The 24,317-nt window shown below is 43.6% G+C and overlaps 1 long non-coding RNA gene across 1 annotated transcript; it reads left to right on the top strand.

Moving 5' to 3' along the window:
• The first annotated feature begins 647 nt into the window (after positions 1-647).
• Positions 648-1,731, top strand: LOC103632937 (uncharacterized). The gene is made up of 3 exons (XR_556229.4): positions 648-1,169; positions 1,267-1,336; positions 1,425-1,731. It is a non-coding gene; the product is annotated as an uncharacterized lncRNA (long non-coding RNA).
• The last annotated feature ends 22,586 nt before the right edge of the window (positions 1,732-24,317 follow it).

Below are 24,317 nucleotides of genomic sequence, written 5' to 3'. Positions count from 1 at the left end.
TTGAATGGTTTTTATCTAAACGAATTTTATAGAAACTGGCTGAAAAACTGAGTGTTTAGCAGTCCGCAGCAGCTTTTGGTGGTCAGAAGCTGCGAAAATCCGAAACAAACAGGGGCGTTATTAGGTTAGACCATCTCCAACCATTCCTCATTTCTCTCACTATATGTACTTTCTATTATATTTTACTATATCGATCTAAAAGATACTCCTCCTACATACATGACATCTCCAATCATTAAAGTTTTAAAAAAACATAGATTATTTATACTACTAGAATACACATTGTTTTCATATTACGATACTTAAAATGAGTTAATGTCACAAAGTAATGGAGTAATTAAAGTGTGGGGAAGATTGAAACTCACCCCATATGGCCATATATGGTGGGGAGTTGCCTCTCTCTCCATGCATATAGAGTGGGCTCTGGGGGAACCCTTGGAGGGGTTTTCGCCCTAAATGTCACCCCCACGTGGGGTGGGGGTACACAGGGGCATCGTTGGAGGTAGGCATGGCGACCCGACGGGTGCGGACGCGGGTGCGTTTTTTCACCCGCGGGTGTGATCCGAACCCGACCCGCACCTTTTCGGGTTCGGGTCCGGGTTTCTCACTTCACCCACGGGTACCCGAACATGAACGCCAACCCATTAGTCTCCCCAGTCTCGAACTGCTGGCCCAAGCCCAATTAGCCAATTCACACAATAACACTCCCGGTCCCGGCCTACAGGAACTGACCAACACCACCGAGACCTAAACCTAATCCCCTCCCAGCAGCTAGCATCCCCACTCGGCCACTCTCTTGCTCGCAGCCGCCGCCCACCGTAAGTCACACCGAGTGACCGCGCCACCGCGGTCAGTCGTCGTCGACCCACCGTCCAGGCGTCCACGCCTACGCCGGAGGCCCACCGTCCACGCCAGCGCCGGAGGTCGTCCAACAGCACATCAGAGTCGGAGGTCGCCCACTCGCTTGTTGCCGGTTGGCCGCTGACCTCGTCGACGGCCGATCTGCTGCCCAGCCACGCGCTGGAGGTCGCCCGCGCCATAGGTCTCTCACCAGCCTGCGCCAAGCACTGATGTGCATGCAAGTGTGGTCACGTGCTGACATGCTAGGTGATAAATCTTGCTTTATTAATGCATTGATGACTTGTTTGGAAGATGAGGAGGATGAAATGGTAAGAACAAACACTTACCCTTTAGCATCTTTTATTGTTACATTTGTTTGTTAAATATTAACATGGATTTATCTATTTTCACTATTTTTACTGTTAGGATGATCCTAATAGTATGATAACTGACTGAAAATTGGAAAGCAAGCAACAAGTCAACAATCTACATTCAGGTCAGTTTTCCCTAGTTTTTTGTTCATTTAATCATTTTTGACCTTCAAGCAGGTTATTAAATTATGCAACATATTTTCTTTGTTGCAGGTCACCTAGAGCTGGAGTGTATTGTGGACTGTTGTTGCTGCTATGCTTGAAGTATGGGTGTATCTGTGTATGATGCCTGAAGCAGAAACTCTCTGTGTTTGTGGGGTGTGGACAGTGGAGAGTGGACTGCTGCAGTGCTGCTGCTATTGTGCTTGTTGTGTCTTATTTCATCCAAGCGACCAAGCCAATTAGCCAAGCACTCAACTGCTATGTTTGTGGACAACTACCTGTAACCTGTGTGACTGTCTTTGTGAAATGTGAACTCTTTTATGTATTATCTGTCTTCAGTCTGTGTTTAATTGTTTTATTAGTGGACTCGCCTGCTGTCTTCAGTCTGTGTTTAATTGTTTACTAGGGGAGTGTCCGTGCGTTGCAACGGAAACATATAATAGTTAAGTGCTCGTACGCTGTGACTTTTTTAGGAGTTACAAAATCAGGTTGTCTATTCTCGATGTATTAGCGTAACCATGGTTATCATGAAGATGCTTTATATAATACCATCAATTGCCGAACTATCATCTAGATGCAATGCAACCACCACCATCTACCAGTTTACTACTGTCAACACATAGTAGTTGTAAAGCCAAGGAACTTCGGCAAAAATTCAATCATGAGTATCATACAAGCATTTTTTAGGTGGAGGGGAATGGGTGTAAAAAACAAAAGTGTTGGTATCTTTACATGTACATGTATCATAGGTTGCACATTTTTCCCTCATTCCAGTCGCTTGCATCTTCTGTTTCTGTTCTTTACATCGTCTGGCTTACTGACGTGGAATGCTCCACCTAGCACATCACATAACATGGTAAACTTCTCGGAGATTAGAATGTCAAAGAGAGAGTTGTAGCACATTGCCTTGTTGGCTTCCAAAGATGAAGATGTTTCCATCTTTAACTTAAGAAGCAATGATAATGCAGAAAATGGAAAGGATGCAAACTATTGGTGAACTGCTCAACTACAACAATAGATTCGATTTAGTGCTCCATGAAACGATTAAAATAAAACTGACCTTCTAGAAAGTGAAAGAAACTCACATTGAATTCCTTTTGATGACTTGACCACCCACAACATCGATCTAAAATAAAACTGGGCACAAACATTAGCACATTATTTACATGTTGAATTTGTGCATTGTGAATAACATAGAACGAAGCAGAAGCAATGCATAGGATTGAAGAATACATACTTTATGATGCTATATAGTGATGCCAGGCATAACGACCTTCTCCTGACATCAATAACACGGACTGGATTTTCATTACCACTTAGCCAGCAGCATGGCCAAGCTCCATTTCCAAACCAGCAGTTACCTTCTAGTCATCAACATCCCGGGGCCCTTAGTAGCCAGCCAAATATTCCTGGAGTTGGTGGGCCTTTATATCCTTCCAAGCATCTGCCTAGTGGATCATTCTCTGCTGAGACTAATAACATGGATTTTATGAATTTACCTGCTCAAATGCATCAAGGTAGAGCAGGTACAAAGTACTAGCAAAAGTCAGTTAGTGGTCATGTAGTTCCAAATCATGCTGGTCCATCACCAATTCGACCTCCAATGGGTTCTGATATGGGTAATAGTGATGGACACTTTGAAAGAGATGACCCTCACACTTATGGAAGGTTTGATGGAGCAAAGGCTCTCCAGCATCAACCAAAGCTTACTGCTCTCCTAACTTCACAAAATCCCATGGTAATAATCTTGGTACAGTAGTGTTGAATCTTAATGAAGCGAATAGTTCACTCTTACACTGCCTAAATTTATGTACTACCATAACAATAAGCTATAATTTTTCCTGTACATTGTAAGGTCTGATGATATTTTCACACCATATCATTAAGTCAATATGCTTGGTATTTGAATAGAACTACTTGTTAAAATGTTGGCAACGATGCCCATTAGTTTTCTGATGTATTCAATGCTTTCTATATATTATGCTCATGCTAACCTTAATTCTAAAGGTCTAACATTCACCCTGATTTGCATAAACCTGACATTAATAACAGTGACCGAGGAGGTAAAAATGGCTTTCCTTATGCATTCTAGCTCTTGGCTGCTATCTTCATCAACTCCATTGACCACACTTGGAACACGCCAAGTGCCTTTAGTATATTTTCTAAACTCCATGATGCAAGTTCCAGCCAAAGAAATGCTAAAAATCATTTCCTCAAATGTTGAGTGTGTCTACACCACAAGAATATTCATTTACCTGTAAAACATATGGGCAATTTAATGCATTAGTCTGCTGAGGAACCAAGGGAAAGAATAAGAATTTTGGACCAAACATACATGGCGGGACGATGTCCGGGCAGATCGGCACACAGATCTACCATGCATTGCATTTGCATATCAGCGGTGTTACCGCCGTCGGTCGCCGTGTGAGATCTCGATCAGTTCGTGGAAGTCCATCCCTGCAACCACAAGCCATGCGTGAGAAAACAAGATCACCGACTGAACCCAAGCCAACTCACCCTGACCTTCCAGAACCTAAAAAAGTTCCCACTACTGCACAACATAGCTGCAAGTAATTTCAGAGATAGCATACAAATGGAAGAGTAAGGACAAAAAAATTTCAGATCACATTTACTCTATAGGCTATAAAATGTAATGTAGTGCTTGAAAAGATGGACTGACATTGTCATTTTTTTCCTGGAGACTGAAAATATTATTCCTTTCCTCCTCTAGAACCTTCGCATTTCCTTGCAGCTGCTTCTGTAGACCATTTAAGTTTTCAAGATTTGAGAGACAGATCCTTTTGTTCTCCTCAGCATGAGCCAGAAGTGCAGGTTTTAGTACTGTTTTGTAACCAGTACCTAGCATCTCAGCAGGAGAAGATCCTTTTGAATCTATCATGTACTGAAAAGCAACAGTAGGTTTCAATCTGAAAAGTGGCCCAGAAGTGTGAAAATGAGCACATAATACAAACAGAACTAACAAACCTTACTCATTTGAAGCAAATACAAACAGCAGAATCACAGTAAAAAATTAACATTTCAAACTTGTTTGTTTTTTTTGTTTAGTAAACACAACAACAACAAACATAACACGATGCCAGCTGGCTATTCGAAGCCCCAAAAGTTTAGTGAAATGTTTTCCCAAAAAATTCTTGAAAACTAATCATTGGACTTCAAAATCAGTCAATAAGTTTGAGTGTAAAATTAAAGGATTGAAAGGATTATATAAGAACAACCAATGGTTATATATAGTTTTCTTCATCAGAATTGAAAGGATTATTTGCTACCAAAAAAAGAACCAATAATAGGTAAATAAGAATGGTACGGTTAGCATTGGTTGTTCTTAGGTGTACCTATAGGCAATTTCTAATAAATTGGAGAAATAAAATTTAGAAAATATAGGAGATGCCGCGACATGTTCGTACTGTTTGAGGGCCTGGTTGAACTGATGAGCATGCCTCTCAAGCTCCTCAAGCTTGGTAACCAGCTTAGCTTCAACTTCCCAGAACTTATCCTCCAGTGCTGCTTTCCCCTTCTCGGTGTTGGCAATGTCATCTTCAATAGCCTGCATCTCCCTACGCAATCTATCCACATCCTTCACATTCACCGGCTGAGCATCCACTTGTTTCAATAGATCCTGAATTTCAGCAGCAGCGCACTGGGTGTCCGACACTTTTGCCTCCAACTCTTTCTCCAAATCCCCAACGATTGTTCCCTTTCATTGTCCATGCAATTACATTTGTAGTGGGTGCAAGGGCTGCTCCGACCGTACTACTTGACTTAGGGCTCGTTTATTTGGTGCGCTGGCCTGGTGATGCCGGCAGATAGGTCCATCTAGCTATCAGGTGTCCGAAATGGACGGACTTGAGAAGCTCACGACATCTCCATTGTCACGCTTCAGCAGTACATGCTTTTGAAGTCTCCCACCTGAGTCCTGCATGTTTAAAGAGAAGGTTAAAAGGCAGAGGCTTAGTAGTATATTGATGATATTAAACCAATAAGATGGTAAGCAAAAGCTAACAATCAGCAGTGCATGTTCTAATATTCAATTGTGAAAATGATTATGTGGTCCTTGTATGTACAGTTGTACACCTTGGTCTTTTGGCCATCCAGTTCTGCAGCAGGTACACTGGAATTCTATGAGCGAGCAACTTCACCACATCAGATTCAGTCCACCTCAAGCGACGGGCTGTAACCACAGACCATACCAAAATACTATATGCATCAGGCTTGCGCGTCACTATTACCAGCTGCAGCATGCATGCATGCTTCAGAATTAGATAGGGCCGCCGGCCGGCCGGGCACAGCAGGTACGTACTGCACTGAGGAGTGGAGAAATACATGCATGGCCAGAGCAGAGCAAGAGCACCTCATCAGCTGTGTGTGGCTTGCTTTGCTTGACGATCCATCATCTCCATCGTCGTCGTCCTCGCTAGCTGGTCCATGTCCCATGGCTCTCGATCAGCTCTATGCCCGGTGTCCAAATTCAAGGACAACTAAGAAAATATTGAATGTGGTAATCTGCACACGACAAAAGAAAGTTGGAGAATTAAGGACACAAAAAATGCTAAGCCATAACGACAATTGCATCGCATGGTCATTTACCTATCCTCTAATAACCTTAAAATATCTAAATAGTATGCGCCTTCCAGTTGGTGTTTTATGCAACCAGTGTCGATAACCAGTTCTAAAAGATGTGTACTCCTTTTAGCTGAACATAAAGTTCTTATCTTCTACATGAACTGAATAATTACAGCTTCAGTATTGTTGGCAGACATGTTCCTAGGAAGAACGACATTGCACAATAGATCAGAGACACCATCAGTATACAGAATACAAATAGGGTATCTTGTGAAAAATGTGCCAAAAGATATGTTTATTCAGTTTCAGTTGCAAAAGGCTCCGAAAGGCTTCTTACTGTAGTCTAGCATAAGAGCAGTGCAATTTGTTTGAAACGGCTAACTTATTTACTTGAAAATGCTAACATATTACTTCTGTGTTCCAAATTATCTTACCCACTGCTATACTTGTGATCCATCAGTGACTTCTGATTCTCTGTTTGTTGTTTAGGTTATTGTTTCGCCAGGCACACCTTTTTTATTAGCTTATTTACTCTGCATGGTTAATGATCAAAATGCAAACTGAACATCATAAAGAATCTTTGGTAAACTCAAATTATTAACATGTAGGAAAAGCAACAACAAGCAGAACCTTTGTAATTGACCAGACCTGTGTTGTGACCAGAGTAAGGACCAACATCGCAACAGGATCCCTTTCACGTGGACCTGGACCCACTCGGTTCCTGGATTTATCACTCAGCTAAGACTACACGGCCGCCATCAAAATGGATCTTGTAAAACAAGCAAGGAAATGATACCGCGCCCACTGCCGAGAAGGCCCAGCAGCTGCCGCACTGCCGCTGGTCCTTCACGGCGGTGACGGCTCCGTGGTCTCTCCAGTCTGTAATGCAGAATAAATTAACGGCATTCACGGCGGAGGCGGCCAGCTGTGACACGACTCGTCGCTGGACGACACGCGCACTAAACATAATAAGCATATCAAAGGGAAGCATTAGTGTTACTAATCCAAAGCTCGTATACTATATGGTTTGATTCGCTCATGCAAACAAACAAATGAGATATGACCTCAGGTACACATTGCATAAGGTACAAATATATTTGAACATCGACCAATGGCTAAACAAAGCAATCAGTGTTACTAATCTTATGTCAGAGCTCCAAGATATATGCAAGCTGAACTTAGTTCTAGCTCCTCCAACAGCCGAAATAAAATGCAAGATGCACTCAGTTCTCAATAGAAAACTCTACGTTAAATTAGCTTCTCACTGGAAAATGCACTAAGGAAAGACAACAACTCAGACTCAAGATATATGGACAACCAACAATGGATAATAGTTTCATATTTTTTAAGGATGTCATGATAATAGTTGTAGCAGAACAAATTAACCAAGAGAAACTGCTTCTAATTATTAAATATACAATTTGGATTTAGGATTCTGGATTCCTATAAAATTTTCAAGTAGCATTTCTCAACTAACATGCACCACATAAAACCTATTTGTTCTTGTTGTTTCAAATGACTTATTTCCATTGCACCACAACCCCCCGCCATAATAATGCGACCACAACCCCTGCCATAATAATGCGACCAACCTATCAGCAAACAACATGAATTACTGTTCGTTTAAAAAATGAAAGGAACGGTTTAATAAAGGAACCAGTAAACTTCTTGTTAACGATTTACTCTCTTTTGGAATGACATTGATATTTGAACCAAGATCAAAGTTTCTCAAGCAAAATAGAAGGAGCTGGTAACTTACAATTGTTGGCCCAACCAAGTAGTCGAATTTTGTGGACAGAGATTTGTGCATGGTTGAAGCTGAAGCCAGGAGCTGGTAGCTTACAAATGCTTGTTTGATCGAAAAAATAAGTGTAGTTTCTGCACTTAACTGAAAACCTTGGATAAAACAGCAGAAGCTGCTAACCACTGATTCATTATAGGTAGCCAACAAGCAAAACCCAACCTATCAAACATGACAGTTACAAATAGATCAATATTATTTTATAAAGCCCTCTAAACTTTCCCATCATGGCACTATTCAGATTCGCATTGTTCTTATCAGAGGCCTTATAAATAAGGTTGAAATCTTTTATTCCTTTGGTAAAAACCCTAAACAAGCTACGAGTAAGCCTTTATACATACAGGCATCCCCTTTATTTCCTTACATAAAGAAAGCAATCGCACATCTAAGAAAACCCATTTATAGTATAGTATTAATCTGCTATCTCCCTGCTGCTATCCATATCTGAAGGCTGACAGCCTGTCACTGATATTGCAACCCAACAAAATTATCTATAACATTTCCCCCTTCCCCAATTCTGACCAAAAAGAACTTGTAAAAACTGTATCTCTATCACTAACAATAGAACAAGGGAGACCATGTAACCGGACAATGCTGTCAAAAAATGCTTGGGATACTGAGGCAGCCGTGTAAGGATGGCCCAACGGAATGAAATGGGCAAATTTAGAAAATCTATCAACAAATATCACTGATTTACCACCCACTTCCGGAAATCCCTCAACAAAGTCCATAGAAATATCACTCCAAACCTTAGAAGGCACTGGAAGAGGCTGCAACAACCCAGCTGGATGTAAGTGCTTAGATTTGTTTCTTTGACATATGTTGCAACCTCGGACAAATTCCTTAATTCAGACAACCGTGTGTGAATTATAAAATGAAACTCGAGACCAATTTAAGGTCTTTTGGACACCCTCATGGCCACTGTCATGAGCGTCTGCCAAAAGAGTAGCCCATAATTCCGAAGCATCAGGAATGAAAATCTTCCCTTTAAACAACAGCAAGCCATCTACCTCTGTCCAACCAGCCCGCATGGTACCATTAGCCAACTTAGTACGTATTTCAGCTGCCTGTGTATCAGTAGTCAGTTCTGCTCGTAATTTGTCAAATAACAGAAACGTCGGCAGAGTCAAACTGAATACCGAAGCAAGTTCCTCCCTTCTGGACAAGGCATCTGCAGCACCGTTTAGGTTTCCCGGCTTGTACTCAACCACCAGATCATATCCGAATAACTTACTGACCCATGTATGTTGTGGAATAGTTGAAAGCCGTTGATCAAGGATGAACTTTAAACTGTAATGATCAGTTCATACTGTAAATGGCCGACCCCATAAATAGGGTCTCCAATTGCAACTGCCTTGACAAGACCAATAAGTTCTCTCTCATATGCTGGCAATTTCTGATGATGTGGTGCTACTGCCCTGCTGAAGAATGCAATAGCCCCCATCCCCTTGATGTAGAATAGTGCCAAACCCCATTCCTGATGCATCACAGTCCACAATAAAACGTTTGGAAAAATCTGGCATATGTAGTAGTGGTGCAGTCATCAAAGCTTCTTTCAACTGAAGAAAAGCAGCTTCTGCTGCATCAGACCAATGAAAAGCCTCCTTCAGTAGGGCTGTTAGAGGTCCTGCAACCTCTCCATATCCAGCAATAAACTTTCGATGATAACCGGTGAGGCCCAAAAATCCTCGTAAAGCCCGTAGAGACTTAGGTCGTGGCCACAGTTTTACCGCAGCAACCTTCTCCAGATCCATTGCAACGCCCGCTGCTGAGGTAATATGACCAAGATAAGCCACAGATGTCTGACCAAAGGAACACTTGGACCTTTTCAAGGCCAGGTGGTGTTCCCGCAGCACTTGGAAGACTTGCTTAAGGTGCTGCAAGTGTGCTGCCCATGATCTACTGTAAATTAAAATGTCATCAAAGAAAACAAGGCAGAATTTGTGAAGAAACTGGTGCCTCTTGATGTTACTTTCATCTGTTCCAACCGAAAGGAGGAGCTATTTCTATCTTCCCCCTCAGAAACAGGTTTGATTTCCCTCGCGCATCCAGCTTCCAAATTGTGGATCAGCTACAAATGATATTATCTATCAGCACGTAGAGAAACATGGACAACATCCAGATGAACTATTTCTACGTAAACACAAAACGTTAAATGGCACCTTCAATGTATAAGGATCATTCCACGGCCCTTTGTTCGACCCTAGACAACCACCCTTGTCACTACATGTGCATGAACCGCCAAGGAATTTTGGTAACTCACTGAGAAAAAAAACAAGCAATATTAAATGTTGGTATCCTGAAGCTAGGAAACAGCTAAAGGGAACAAGTTCAGCTGAACACAGCTACGAGTACCTCGAATCTATTACTTCAAGAAGCCTGCTCTGGTGTTGGAACTTGCTATCAGTCGCAAGAAAGCCAACAGGGGTGAACAGTGTGGACAGTAGGGTTACGCGTGAGATGGCAAATAGCTCTATTCACCAGGCCTCTCACGGGCACTATGCGGGGGTATTTATAGGTACCTGAACGCCCAGCGCCTTGTGTTAAGGACGCATGTGCCCTCAGCTACCTAGGTTATCCCCGGAATATTCCCATAAAGCAGGGTTACAGACTGTAATTACAGGGATGCCTTTACAAATTAGGCCCGTAACACGCGGCGGCCACGCAGGGCCCGTTACAATGGGCCGGATCGCACGTGGGCCTCTGAGCTGGACGAGACCGCACTGTGGGAGGACCTCGTCGCAGGCCTTCGTCTGGCGTCGTACCGAGCGAAGGGTGTCCCTGCCCGTTTTGTCTTCGTCGGACCGGTGGCACCGGCGAGGACTTCGAGCGGAGGGTGGCGGCTATGCCTTCGCCCCAACATCTGGTAGATCGAACCAAGCACCTACAAGAAGAAACAAAAACTAATGATTGTGCTACCAAACAAGTGTCCACTAAAGGATGATATACAATTTATGGGCCTTACATGAATCTTGGATGAAGTTTTTGGGTCAAGGAAGCCCTTCACGCCGTTCCAGATTCACTTAAATCCACTGCCAGCGTTCACAACAAACATTTGGTGGAGTGTCTACATTCATCACATATTACCTAACTGGATCAACAGGGAAAATACCATAACATATTACCCATTGAAAAGAATAATTACCTCGGGATATTAGTCGCTATCAATCTTTTGCATCCGGTGCACAAGTTCTCTTGCAGTCTTGGAGAAATTCTTAAACCCCTGAAGAAATCAATAACAATCAAACTGAATAAACTACAAACAGATTTGTATTCTGTAAGCACGAGTAACCTGAACCAAACCGTGAGTTTCAAGCACTGGCATAGTGGCATTCAACAAACCGCGTCCAAATGCAGCGCATGCAAGGAAACAGAGGGGTGGACTTTAATGTGACCTGAGCATCATGTGGTAGTCACCGTGCTTGTTGGGGAGGAGGCCGTGCGCGGCGAGGCGGTCCCGAAAGGAGGCGATGGCGCGCTCCTCATCGGCGTCGCGAACGTCCTCGATGGAGATGGCCGCCGGCGGGAAGCCGAAGTCGATGTGGCGCCTCCCTCGCTTCTTGAAGGCGTGGATGGTGAAAGAGAATTAGGCTTACACCTATTTCCTAAATGATTTTGGTGGTTGAATTGCCCAACACAAATAATTGGACTAACTAGTTTGCTCTAGTGTATAAGTTATACAGGTGCTAAAGGTTCACACTTAGCCAATAAAAAGACCAAGTATTGGGTTCAACAAAGGAGCAAAGGGATAACCGAAGTGTGCCCTGGTCTGGCGCACCGGACAGTGTCCGGTGCACCAGGGGACTTCACGCCGAACTCCTCGCCTTCGGGAAAATCCAGAGGCGCTCCGCTATAATTCACCGGACTGTCCGGTGTACACCGGACAGTGTCCGGTGCCCCATGGAAGAGCGACTCTAAAACTCACCAGCCTCGGGAAATTGCTCTGCTATAATTCACCGAACTGTCCGGTGTACACCGGACTGTCCGGTGAACCAGCGGAGCAACGACTACTTCGCGCCAATGGTCACCTGCAGGCGCATTTAATGCGCGCCAGAAGCGCGCAGAAGTCAGGCACGCGCGAGACGGTGCACCGGACAATCTACAGTACTTGTCCGGTGTACACCGGACAGCCAGGCGGGCCCAGAAGTCAGAAGCTCCAACGGTCGAATCCCAACCGTCTAGTGACGTGGCTGGCGCACCGGACATGTCCGGTGTGCACCGGACTGTCCGGTGCACCATACGACAGTCAGCCACCACCAAACGACTAGTTTGGTGGTTGGGGCTATAAATACCCCCAACCACCCCACATTCAAGTCATCCAAGTTTTCCCACTTCAACTACTTACAAGAGCTCTAGCATTCAATTCTAGACACACCCAAGTGATCAAATCCTCTCCAAACTCCACACAACGCCCTAGTGATTAGTGAGAGAGATTTGCTTGTGTTCTTTCGAGCTCTTGTGCTTGGATTGCTTTCTTCTTTCTTTGATTCTTTATTACGATCAAACTCACTTGTAATTGAGGCAAGAGACACCAATCTTGTGGTGGTCCTTGTGGGAACTTTGTGTTCCAAGTGATTGAGAAGAAAAGCTCACTCGGTCCGAGGGACCGTTTGAGAGAGGGAAAGGGTTGAAAGAGACCCGGTCTTTGTGACCACCTCAACGGGGAGTAGGTTTGCGAGAACCGAACCTCGGTAAAACAAATCCACGTGTCTCACTCCTTATTCGCTTGCGATTTGTTTTGCACCCTCTCTCGCGGACTCGATTATATTTCTAACGCTAACCCGACTTGTAGTTGTGATTATTTTTGAGAATTTCAGTTTCGCCCTATTCACCCCCCCTCTAGGCGACTTTCAATTGGTATCGGAGTCGGTGCTTCATTAGAGCCTAACCGCTCGAAGTGATGTCGGGAGAACTCGCCAAGAAGGAGATGGTGACCGGCGACAAGCCCGCTACAAGCCACGGGAAGGCTTCATCGGGAGAGTCCCACAACAAGGAGAAGAAGAAGGAGAAGAAGAAGGAGAAGAAGACTTCTTCTCACAAGTCGCACCGGAGTGGCGACAAAATAAAGAAGATGAGGAAGGTGGTATACTACGAGACCGACACTTCATCACCTTCTACCTCCGGCTCCGACGCGCCCTCCATAACTTCTAAGCGCCATGAGCGCAAGAAGTATATTAAGATCCCCTTACATTATCCTCGTACTTCTAGACATACTCCATTACTTTCCGTTCCATTAGGCAAACCGCCAACCTTTGACGGTGAAGATTATGCTAGGTGGAGTGATTTAATGAAATTTCATCTAACCTCACTCCACAAAAGTATATGGAATGTTGTTGAGTTTGGAGCACAGGTACCATCCGTAGGGGATGAGGATTATGATGAGGACGAGGTGGCCCAAATCGAGCACTTCAACTCCCAAGCCACAACCATACTCCTCGCCTCTCTAAGTAGGGAGGAGTACAACAAGGTGCAAGGACTAAAAAGCGCCAAGGAAGTTTGGGACGTGCTCAAGACGGCGCACGAGGGTGATGAACTCACCAAGATCACCAAGCGGGAAACGATCGAGGGGGAGCTCGGTCGCTTCCGTCTTCGCCAAGGGGAGGAGCCACAAGATATGTACAACCGGCTCAAGACCTTGGTGAATCAAGTGCGCAACCTCGGGAGCAAAAAATGGGATGACCACGAGGTGGTTAAGGTTATTCTAAGATCTCTTATTTTCCTTAACCCTACTCAAGTACAATTAATTCGTGGTAATCCAAGATATACATTAATGACTCCCGAGGAAGTAATCGAGAATTTTGTGAGCTTTGAATTTATGATCAAGGGCTCACGGAAGATCAACGAGCTTGACGGTCCCTCCACGTCCGAAGCTCAACCGGTTGCATTCAAGGCGACGGAGGAGAAGAAGGAGGAATCTACACCAAGTAGACAACCAATCGACGCCTCCAAGCTCGACAATGAGGAAATGGCGCTTGTCATCAAAAGCTTTCGCCAAATCCTCAAGCAAAGGAGGGGGAAAGATTACAAGCCCCGCTCCAAGAAGGTTTGCTACAAATGTGGTAAGCCCGGTCACTTTATAGCTAAATGTCCTATTTCTAGTGACAGTGACAGGGGTGACGACAAGAAGGGGAGAAGAAAGGAGAAGAAGAGGTACTACAAGAAGAAGGGCGGTGATGCCCATGTTTGTCGTGAGTGGGACTCCGACGAAAGCTCTAGCGACTCCTCCGACGACGAGGACGCCGCCAACATCGTCGTCACCAAGGGCCTTCTCTTCCCCAACGTCGGCCACAAGTGCCTCATGGCAAAGGACGGCAAAAAGAAGAAGGTTAAATCTAAATCCTCCACTAGATATGAGTCTTCTAGTGATGAAAATGCTAGTGATGAGGAAGATAACTTACGCACTCTTTTTGCCAACCTAAACATGCAACAAAAAGAAAGGTTAAATGAATTAATAGTGCCATCCATGATAAGGATGACCTCTTGGACTCCCAAGAGGACTTCCTAATCAAGGAAAACAAAAACCATGTTAAGGTTAAAAATGCTTATGCTATAGAAGTTGAGAAATGTGAAAAATTATCTAGTGAGCTAAGCACTTGCCATGAGACTATAAACAACCTTAGAAATGAGAATTCTAATTTGTTAGCTAAGGTTGATTCTATTGCTTGTAATGTTTCAATTCCCAATCATAGAAATGATAATGATGATTTGCTTGCTAAGATTGAAGAATTAAACATGTCTCTTGCTAGCCTTAGGATTGAAAATGAAAAATTATTTGCTAAGGCTAAAGAATTAGATGTTTGCAATGCTACAATTTCCGACCTTAGAACTAAAAATGATATATTGCATGCTAAGGTTGTAGAATTAAAATCTTGCAAACCCTCTACATCTACCGTTGAGCACACTTCTATTTGTACTAGATGTAGAGATGTTGATGTTAATGCTATTCATAATCACATGGCTTTAATTAAACAACAAAATGATCATATAGCAAAACTAGATGCTAAGATTGCCGAGCATGACTTAGAAAATGAAAAATTTAAATTTGCTAGAAGCATGCTCTATAGAGGGAGACGCCCTGGCATTAAGGATGGCATTGGCTTCCAACAGGGAGGCAATGTCAAAATTAATGCCCCTCCTAAGAAGTTATCTAATTTTGTTAAGGGCAAGGCTCCCATGCCTCAGGATAACGAAGGTTACATTTTGTACCCTGTCGGCTACCCTGAGAGCAAAATTAGGAGAATTCATTCTAGGAAGTCTCACTCTGGCCCTAACCATGCTTTCATGTATAAGGGTGAGACATCTAGCTCTAGGCAACCAACCCGTGCTAAGTTGCCTAAGAAGAAAACTCCTAGTGCATCAAATGAACATAACTTTTCATTTAAAACTTTTGATGCATCTTATGTTTTAACTAACAAATCCGGCAAAGTAGTTGCCAAATATGTTGGGGGCAAGCACAAGGGGTCAAAGACTTGTGTTTGGGTACCCAAAGTTCTTGTTTCTAATGCCAAAGGACCCAAAACCATTTGGGTACCTAAAGTCAAGAACTAAACATGTTTTGTAGGTTTATGCATCCGGGGGCTCAAGTTGGATTATCGACAGCGGGTGCACAAACCACATGACAGGGGAGAAGAAGATGTTCTCCTCCTATGAGAAAAACCAAGATCCCCAACGAGCTATCACATTCGGGGATGGAAATCAAGGTTTGGTCAAAGGATTGGGTAAAATAGCTTTATCTTCTGACCATTCTATTTCCAATGTTTTTCTTGTAGATTCATTAGATTACAATTTGCTTTCTATTTCTCAATTATGCAAAATGGGCTACAACTGTCTATTCACTGATGTAGGTGTCACTGTCTTTAGAAGAAGTGATGATTCAATAGCATTTAAGGGAGTGTTAGAGGGTCAGCTATACTTAGTGAATTTTGATAGAGCTGAACTCGACACTTGCTTAATTGCTAAGACTAACATGGGCTGGCTCTGGCATCGCCGACTAGCACATGTTGGGATGAAGAATCTTCATAAGCTTCTAAAGGGAGAGCACATTTTAGGATTAACAAATGTTCATTTTGAGAAAGACAGGATTTGTAGCGCATGGCAAGCAGGAAAGCAAGTTGGCGCTCACCATCCACACAAGAACATCATGACGACCGACAGGCCACTAGAGCTCCTTCACATGGATCTATTCGGCCCGATTGCTTACATAAGCATCGGCGGGGGTAAGTACTGTCTAGTTATTGTGGATGACTATTCTCGCTTCACTTGGGTATTCTTTTTTCAGGAAAAATCTCATACCCAAGAGACATTAAAGGGATTCTTGAGACGGGCTCAAAACAAGTTCGGCTTAAGGATCAAGAAAATTAGAAGCGACAACGGGACGGAGTTCAAAAACTCTTAAATTGAAGGCTTCCTTGAGGAGGAGGGCATCAAGCATGAGTTCTCTTCTCCATACACCCCACAACAAAATGGTGTAGTAGAGAGGAAGAATAGAACTCTATTGGACATGGCAAGAACCATGCTTGATGAGTACAAGACTTCGGATCAGTTTTGGGCCGAGGCAGTCAACACCGCCTGCTACGCTATCAACCGGTTATATCTACACCGAATCCTCAAGAAGACATCCTATGAACTCCTAACCGGTAAAAAGCCCAATATTTCATATTTTAGAGTCTTTGGTAGCAAATGCTTTATTCTTGTTAAAAGAGGTAGAAAATCTAAATTCGCTCCTAAGACTGTAGAAGGCTTTTTACTAGGATATGATTCAAACACAAGGGCATATAGAGTCTTTAACAAGTCCTCTGGACAAGTTGAAGTTTCTTGTGACGTTGTGTTTGATGAGACTAACGGCTCTCAAGTAGAGCAAGTTGATCTTGATGAGATAGGTGATGAAGAGGCCCCGTGCATCGCGCTAAGGAACATGTCCATTGGGGATGTGTGTCCTAAAGAATCCAAAGAGCCTCCAAATGCACAAGATCAACCATCCTCTTCCACGCAACCATCCCCACCAACTCAAAATGAGGATGAGGCTCAAGTTGATGAAGGAGAAGATCAAGAAAATGAGCCACCTCAAGATGACGACAATGATCAAGGGGGAGATGCAAATGATCAAGACAAGGAGGATGAAGAACAAAGGCCGCCACACCCAAGAGTCCACCAAGCAATCCAACGAGATCACCCCGTCGACACCATCCTCGGCGACATCCATAAGGGGGTAACCACTAGATCTCGTGTTGCACATTTTTGTGAACATCACTCGTTTGTTTCCTCTATTGAGCCACATAAGATAGAGGAAGCACTTCAAGATTCGGATTGGGTGGTGGCGATGAAAGAGGAGCTGTTGGGGGCCTTCGGCTTCCGAAGGTCCTCTAAAAAATGATTTAACAATATTTCTGGAGTAAAGTACATTGTCAGGTATCTTCGGACTCGGATCAGATCCACGGTACGAAGAAGCACAAATAACACGAAGGTTGGCGCAGAGCCGAAGCTGTGTGTAGAAGAGCTTCGAAATAGCGGCGGAAAAGGAAACCGACTTAAAGATGAAAAACCAGATTGGACCTCGAAGAATTATCATAGAGTTATTGATAAATGTGAGGGGCATTAATGTAATTTTACATGGGCTGCGTCCCGTGCCTATAAATAGATGAACAGTGATCATGTACTGTTCACGCTGAGTTGGCATTGGCTTTTGCGTCACAATTGTAATTTTACCTTCTCACGAGCTGAAGGTACATTTGTAATTTAATATCATTTTTATATTTTCATTATAATAAAATGAAAATAAGTCAGCAATAGTACACAACTGTTTATGTTATCTTCATGTTTCATATGTTTCCTTCATTATTATATTTTGTGCTGATGAAGGTGCATCCTTCATAACCTTCGTCCTGAAAATCATTATATCCTTGGGGAAATAATGCTTCGAAGGACAAAGGATATTAACATTTAACATTTTCTGTTGCCTTGTTCTTGACTCATAGCATTTGAGAACAAGTCCCCAACATTGGCGCCCACCTCCGGTGAACTCACTTCCATTTCTTGACTTTTGAACAACTTCGGCAAGCATCACCTTCGTCATGCCGCCGAAAAAAGCTTCAGCGACAGGGGCTGGTACTTTACAGCCACTGGATCCCAATCAGGATGTCCTTTCTCTCAGAGAGGCCCGAAGCCAGAAGAGGAAGGCTGTTAGTCCAACACTTCCGAAGGATGACCTGGATCAGGAGATCCAAAACCTGGAGATCCTTCAGCAACAGGTGCTACACAAGAAGGAGAAGATGGCTCGTCTAGCTGATCTTCAGAGACAGATAGACGAAGCTTCTGAAGAAGTTCGTCATCTTGTTCAAGATGATCAAAGCCGAAGGCCTCCACGCAGAGAGCTTCATCAGGAAGGCTTTCACAATGAGGACGACTGGTATGAAGATTTCCACCATGGAAACTTTGCTTTTGATGATGCTTCTTCTCTCTCAACAGAATTGCAGGCTACACCATGGCCCCAGTCCTACAAGCCACCACAGCTCCCCATGTATGACGGTCATACAGATCCCAAGCAATTCCTGATGAGCTACGAAGCAACCATATCTTCGTATGGTGGCAATACGGCAGTCATGGCAAAATCTTTTGTCATGGCCGTCAGGAGTGTTGCTCAGACTTGGTACTCCTCTCTTCGGCCAGGGACAATCACTTCTTGGCAGAAATTGAAGGATATGCTGATAACTAGCTTTCAAGGGTTTCAGACGAAGCCAGTCACCGCTCAGGCTCTCTTCCAGTGTACCCAGGACCATGAAGAGTATCTTCAGGCGTATGTCCGAAGGTTTCTGCGCCTAAGGGCACAAGCACCGACAGTGCCCAATGAAATTGTCATTGAGGCCATGATTAAGGGGCTTCGGCCAGGACCGTCAGCGCAGTACTTTGCCAGGAAGCCACCACAAACGTTGGAGAAGCTGCTCCAGAAGATGGACGAATACATTCGAGCTGACAATGACTTTCGCCAAAGAAGGGAGGAAGCATTCAGGTTCTCTGAAATGACCAGGGGCTTCGGAGGAAGATTTCACCCGAGGCATGTTAGGTCAATCCATAACTCTGCTCAAACTGATGATCGAGGGAGCCAGCAGCAAAGGCCACAACACTCTTCACAAGCTTCAGCCCAACAGCAGAGTTCTTTTCGGCCGCCTGCGCCGAGGGGCAGAGGCGCCAGGGGCTTCGGGGGAAGGTTTGGAGACCAGCCAAGAAAAATATATTGCCTATTCTGTGGTGAAGACAAGGGCCATACTACCAGGATGTGCCATGTTACCATCCAGAAGCAGAAGGAAATAGCGCAAGCAGCAGCGCAACAGAGTCAACCGAAGCAGGTCATGCATACTGCTTCGTATCACTCACCTATATTCCAGAGTATGTAGGCAATCACCCTGCAGCTTCTGTTGCTTCGGCGAGTCAATCCCAAGCATCCTGGCAGCAACCTCCACCGCCACCGCCGACCCAGCGAGGGCAACAGTCAGAAGGGAGTTAGCACAATCATCTTCAGAGGGATTTCAGAGAGGAATCCGAAGCTCGCACAGTCAACAGCACTGTGCCAGAGTCGAAGCACATTTATTGACAAATATCCTACCTCAACAGCAGTTCTTTTGCATTTTCTACATTCACTATTCCCCTTTTGTCAATAAGAAACAATTACGAAGCGTTTTAATGTCTTTTCGTTGAATTTCAATTCCTTGTAATATTTTCGTCTTTTACCATAATAAAGATATGTTTTTCCATAGGCTCGAGTTGCCGAAGCATGCGAACTTATACTGATTTGGAGGACCTTTGAATTATCAAAAATTTGATCTAACGGACACAGTACAAATTGTTCGAAACAGTAAAAAGTCGTTCCTAAGGGAGCGCAGTGTAAGTTTTCTAAACTTACAGCGAAAAATAAACGCTGATTCCGCTGAAAGTAAAAGGCGAAGAAGCTCCTAAGGGAGGCTTACAGCGAAAAATAAACGCTGATTCCGCTGAAAGTAAAAGGCGAAGAAGCTCCTAAGGGAGGCTTACAGCGAAAAGTCAGCGCTGATGTATAGTGTGTGCTTTATTACAGGGATATGTATCTGCGGCATAAAAATCATTTTGCATAACATAACATCATCACATCATTTTTGCATAACATAAGCATCATACAGGATGCTGCATCTGGAACAAGAAGGGGATACAATGTTAATCTTTGGAACATATTTTGGAAAAGAGAAAATCGTGCTAAGGCACAAGACGAATCAAAGTAAAGAGAAGCTTCGGAGGATAGTTCACGAAGCTTGGATGTTTTTATCAGAGAAGTAAACAAATTCTTGTGATATAGAAAAGATTTTCTTCACGAAGCATGAAAAGAAGGGAAGGTGTTTTTTTTCGCCGAAGGCTCAAAAAATGGTATGTACGCAAAGTTTCATGCATCGTAAAGAATTAAATTATAAATAGATTATATGTTACATTCAAAGTTACAATATATTACACATCTTATATTCCAAATGTTTCTACAATAACGATTTAATCCTCCTTGAGAACTATCTCTGCAGCTTCATTCAAAAGTCGGTTGACAACCTTATCCATAATGTCTTCAGCCATTTTTCTAATTTCATCGTCCCCCTTCGGGTGGGGACCCGGAGATGCCTCGGCAGGTTCTGAGGGAAGAAAAGATACGGCTATATTACCATTACAAGCCGAGAACAGAGTCTGGAATTAAAAATTACAGCATGATAAAAACCACTAATTAATACCTATGTGCCCTTCGGGCTCTGTACTTTTCTCGGCAGCTTCCGCTACTTTTCTAGCATCGTGGATGCCTTTTTCACTCCTTTGAATAATTTCTTGTGCCAATTCTCGGCCGCCGTTATCCCAGATATCAGTAAAGAATTTCCCGCCGACCATACTTGCTTCGGGTGAGGGGTCTGTAATGTCTTCAGTAGACAAAGAAGCTTCGGACTGCGCTAAGGATTTTACATGCTCGCAGCCTTTCTTCTCCAAAACAGTAGCAATCCCTCTAGCACCCGAGAAAGCGCAGATGTCGCCGCGGCTGTTCAGAATTTCCTTGAAGGCCTCTGCTTCGTGGCTGATCCATTCCATTGGACCTTCGGGATCGCCTCTTGAAAAATTCTCTTCGCTGGAGAATGCACCAACGCTGGCGAAGCTGGATTTTATTTTCTTGACGCACTCTATGGATTTAACATAGTATTTTCTCTGGGATGCCCGAAGCTCTTTAACGCTTATCTCCAAATGATTGGCCAATTGGTCACTAAGCTCTCGTTTTGTCTCTTCAAGTATGCGTTCTTCTTTAGCTCTAGCTAGCTGTTTCTGAAGATCTTTAATTTCACGTTTTTGAGCTTCGGCCTGGACCTTTGAAGCAGCTTCGTCCTTTTTTACCTTGTCTACCAATGTAAGCATAATTTTATCTTTTCCAGAGCTTCGTTCCTCAGTTTAATAACTTCTGATCGTAGATTGTTGAACGCAATTTCATAGCTCTCGTCTTCGGCACTCTTTTGTGCCCTCAGTGCGTTGCTTAGAATTAAACCCTATATGAAAAAGAGTTTGTATAAGAATAAAAGAATGACTTACGAATTATAAAATTTACAAATGCCTAATTCCCATACCTTCAGGCTATTATACGCAAGACTGTCCGCGAGATCTTCTTTCGTCATAGCGCATAAGCCAGCTTCGAGCTTCGGAAACCCCATACTTCTAGCCATCTCCCGACAGACGGACAATTCTTTGTTGTCTGGGAGGCAGTATAGGAAATCTTCTTCGTTCGTCCCATTGAACACTAGAGCCCCCTTCGGATATTTCAGTTCTTTGGCATAGTGGTTAGCTTCAAAAGCTTCTTCCGATAACTTTTTCCCCGAAGCATGACGCACAATATAATCGTATATTTTGGAAGTTGCTTCGGGGGCAGCAGTATCAATTTCTTCGACCAAACTAGGCTCTGACATTTTCATTTCTTCAGTTGATCTTGCAATTTTTGCTTCTTCTGCTTCTAAAGGTATTACCTTGGTTGATTCTGAAGGCCCAGTTCCAACTTCAGTCTGTTGCTTCGGAGCCTCAGCAACGGATATTTCAGCAAGCGCCTCAGAAGTCTCAACAGTCTTCTTTGGGGTTGTGCTTGGAAGTTTAATTGTTTCCAAAACATTCAATACGTTAACCATTCTCTTTCTTTTTGGGGTCACTGTTGGCCCCTTTTTAATTTTTGATGGTGCTTCTTCCATCTTTTCTGTTGATGGTGCTTCGGCCAACTCTTTGGTTTCTGGTAACAGAGTCTGTGGCTCCTCCAATTCTTTTGTTGTTGGCGCTTCAGCCAACTCTGTGGATCCTGGCAGTAGAGTTGATCCCTTAGCTTCGGGAGCCGTAGATGTTGCGCTGCCGAATTCAGGCACTGTGGCCAGTTCAATGTAGCGTGGCCGGTGTGTGAGAACTTTCATCCTTTTTCTCTTCGGTGCTGGCTCGCTAGGACCAGCTGAAGCGGTTTCTTTTGCAGAAGCTGTACCTTTCCTTTTCTGCCCCCGCACTGGATAATGGTAGTCGGGGTACACGAACCCAATTGCATCAAAAACTCGGTTCAGTCTTTTCTTTCTTCGGCCTCCGAAGGCTGCTGACATTGCAGTATCTTCGGCCTTCGAATATATCGCAAGCAATTCATCACTTAAAGACTCAATGCTCTTTAACCAATCATCATCGGGTTCAACGAATTTGTCTCCATACTTGAATGTATACTTCAGCCTGACTAGCCCACTTTCGTCAGTTTCTCTAGCAGTCTCTTTCGGCATTTCCCAATTATTTGCAAGAGGCCATACTCTGAAGGCAATGTGTTCTTGTACCAAATCCCTTGTCCCGATAAAAGAGCAGACTACGTCGAAGGCCCGTTGGCATTCTTCGGCTGCTTCATCCATTTCTACCTTCGGTTTCCGGAGTCCGAAGCGCTGCCAGATGGGGCGCATGATGATATCCTTAATATCTTCTCGAACCTTCAAATTATTTTTTACATAGAACCATTCTTTCATCCATTCTCCGGGCCATCTCTTCCGAAAGGTGGGCACGTGACAGCTTGATCCAGAGCGAGCACCGAAGCTGTAGCAGCCAAAGTTATTATGATATTGCTCTTTGCCCCAGGGTTTTGTTTCGTATAACAATTCATGAATATTGCAAAAACTTTTTGCACTTGGCTCTAGGCCCTGACTCTTCACAGCCCAGACGAAGATTCCCATTCTTATTATTGCTTCAGGGGTAAGTTGATGAAGGTAAACCTGATATGTTTTCAGAACTTCTACCACGAATCTGCTTAAAGGGAATCGTAGCCCAGCTTTTAAAAAGCTTCGGAAGGTAACGACTTCATCATCTTCAGGGACCGGCATAGTTCTTTCTCCGGCATCTGCTCTCACAATGGACATATCCCGAAAGTATCTCCCCTTCATGTTTTCAAGGTGATTTTGCCCGATAGTTGATTTCCCGAAGACTGAATGGCTTGGTCGCCATGGCCGGTCTTCGGAATCTTCACCCCCACTATCTGCATCGTAACTGTCACTCTCACCAGTATCTTTAGATAAACCTTCTAAAGTCTCCCTTGTAATCTTCTCCGTATTCGTCTTCGCCATTGACTCAAGAAAACCCAGATGCATCTCTTCAGAAAGGCTCAGCTTCATTCCGGCAGCAACCTTCTTCTCCTCAGACATTCCTTCGGAATTCTTGCCTCTCGCCTCCGAAGCTTGAAACTAGAGAGGCAACCAAATTTTTGTAGGCAGAAAACTATTTGAGCAGGAAAAACAGATGGCAAGAGAGCGTGCCGAATAAATTGTGGCAAGCCCGTATTTATAAACCTATTATATCGAAGACTGGAGGGCCCCATTTGCCAGAGACTGTTGCTATTCTAGCAAAAGGAAGGTGTTTTTTCGGACCTTCGGCTCATAGCCTTCGTCCATTTCGCAATCTGAATTTATCATTCTAGCAAATTAATATTGCGAGGGGCTACTGTTGGGGGCCTTTGGCTTCCGAAGGTCCTCTAAAAAATGATTTAACAATATTTCTGGAGTAAAGTACATTGTCAGGTATCTTCGGACTCAGATCAGATCCACGGTACGAAGAAGCACAAAGAACACGAAGGTTGGCGCAGAGCCGAAGCTGTGTGTAGAAGAGCTTCGGAATAGTGGCGGAAAAGGAAACCGACTTAAAGATGAAAAACCAGATTGGACCTCGAAGAATTATCATAGAGTTATTGATAAATGTGAGGGGCATTAATGTAATTTTACATGGGCTGCGTCCCGTGCCTATAAATAGATGAACAGTGATCATGTACTGTTCACGCTGAGTTGGCATTGGCTTTTGCGTCACAATTGTAATTTTACCTTCTCACGAGCTGAAGGTACATTTGTAATTTAATATCATTTTTATATTTTCATTATAATAAAATGAAAATAAGTCAGCAATAGTACACAACTGTTTATGTTATCTTCATGTTTCATATGTTTCCTTCATTATTATATTTTGTGCTGATGAAGGTGCGTCCTTCATAACCTTCATCCTGAAAATCATTATATCCTTGGGGAAATAATGCTTCGAAG

This window comes from Zea mays, chromosome 7 (genome assembly GCF_902167145.1).
Source record: "Zea mays cultivar B73 chromosome 7, Zm-B73-REFERENCE-NAM-5.0, whole genome shotgun sequence".
NCBI classification, from domain to species: Eukaryota; Viridiplantae; Streptophyta; class Magnoliopsida; order Poales; family Poaceae; genus Zea; species Zea mays.
This window is presented reverse-complemented; position numbering and strand designations above follow the sequence as displayed.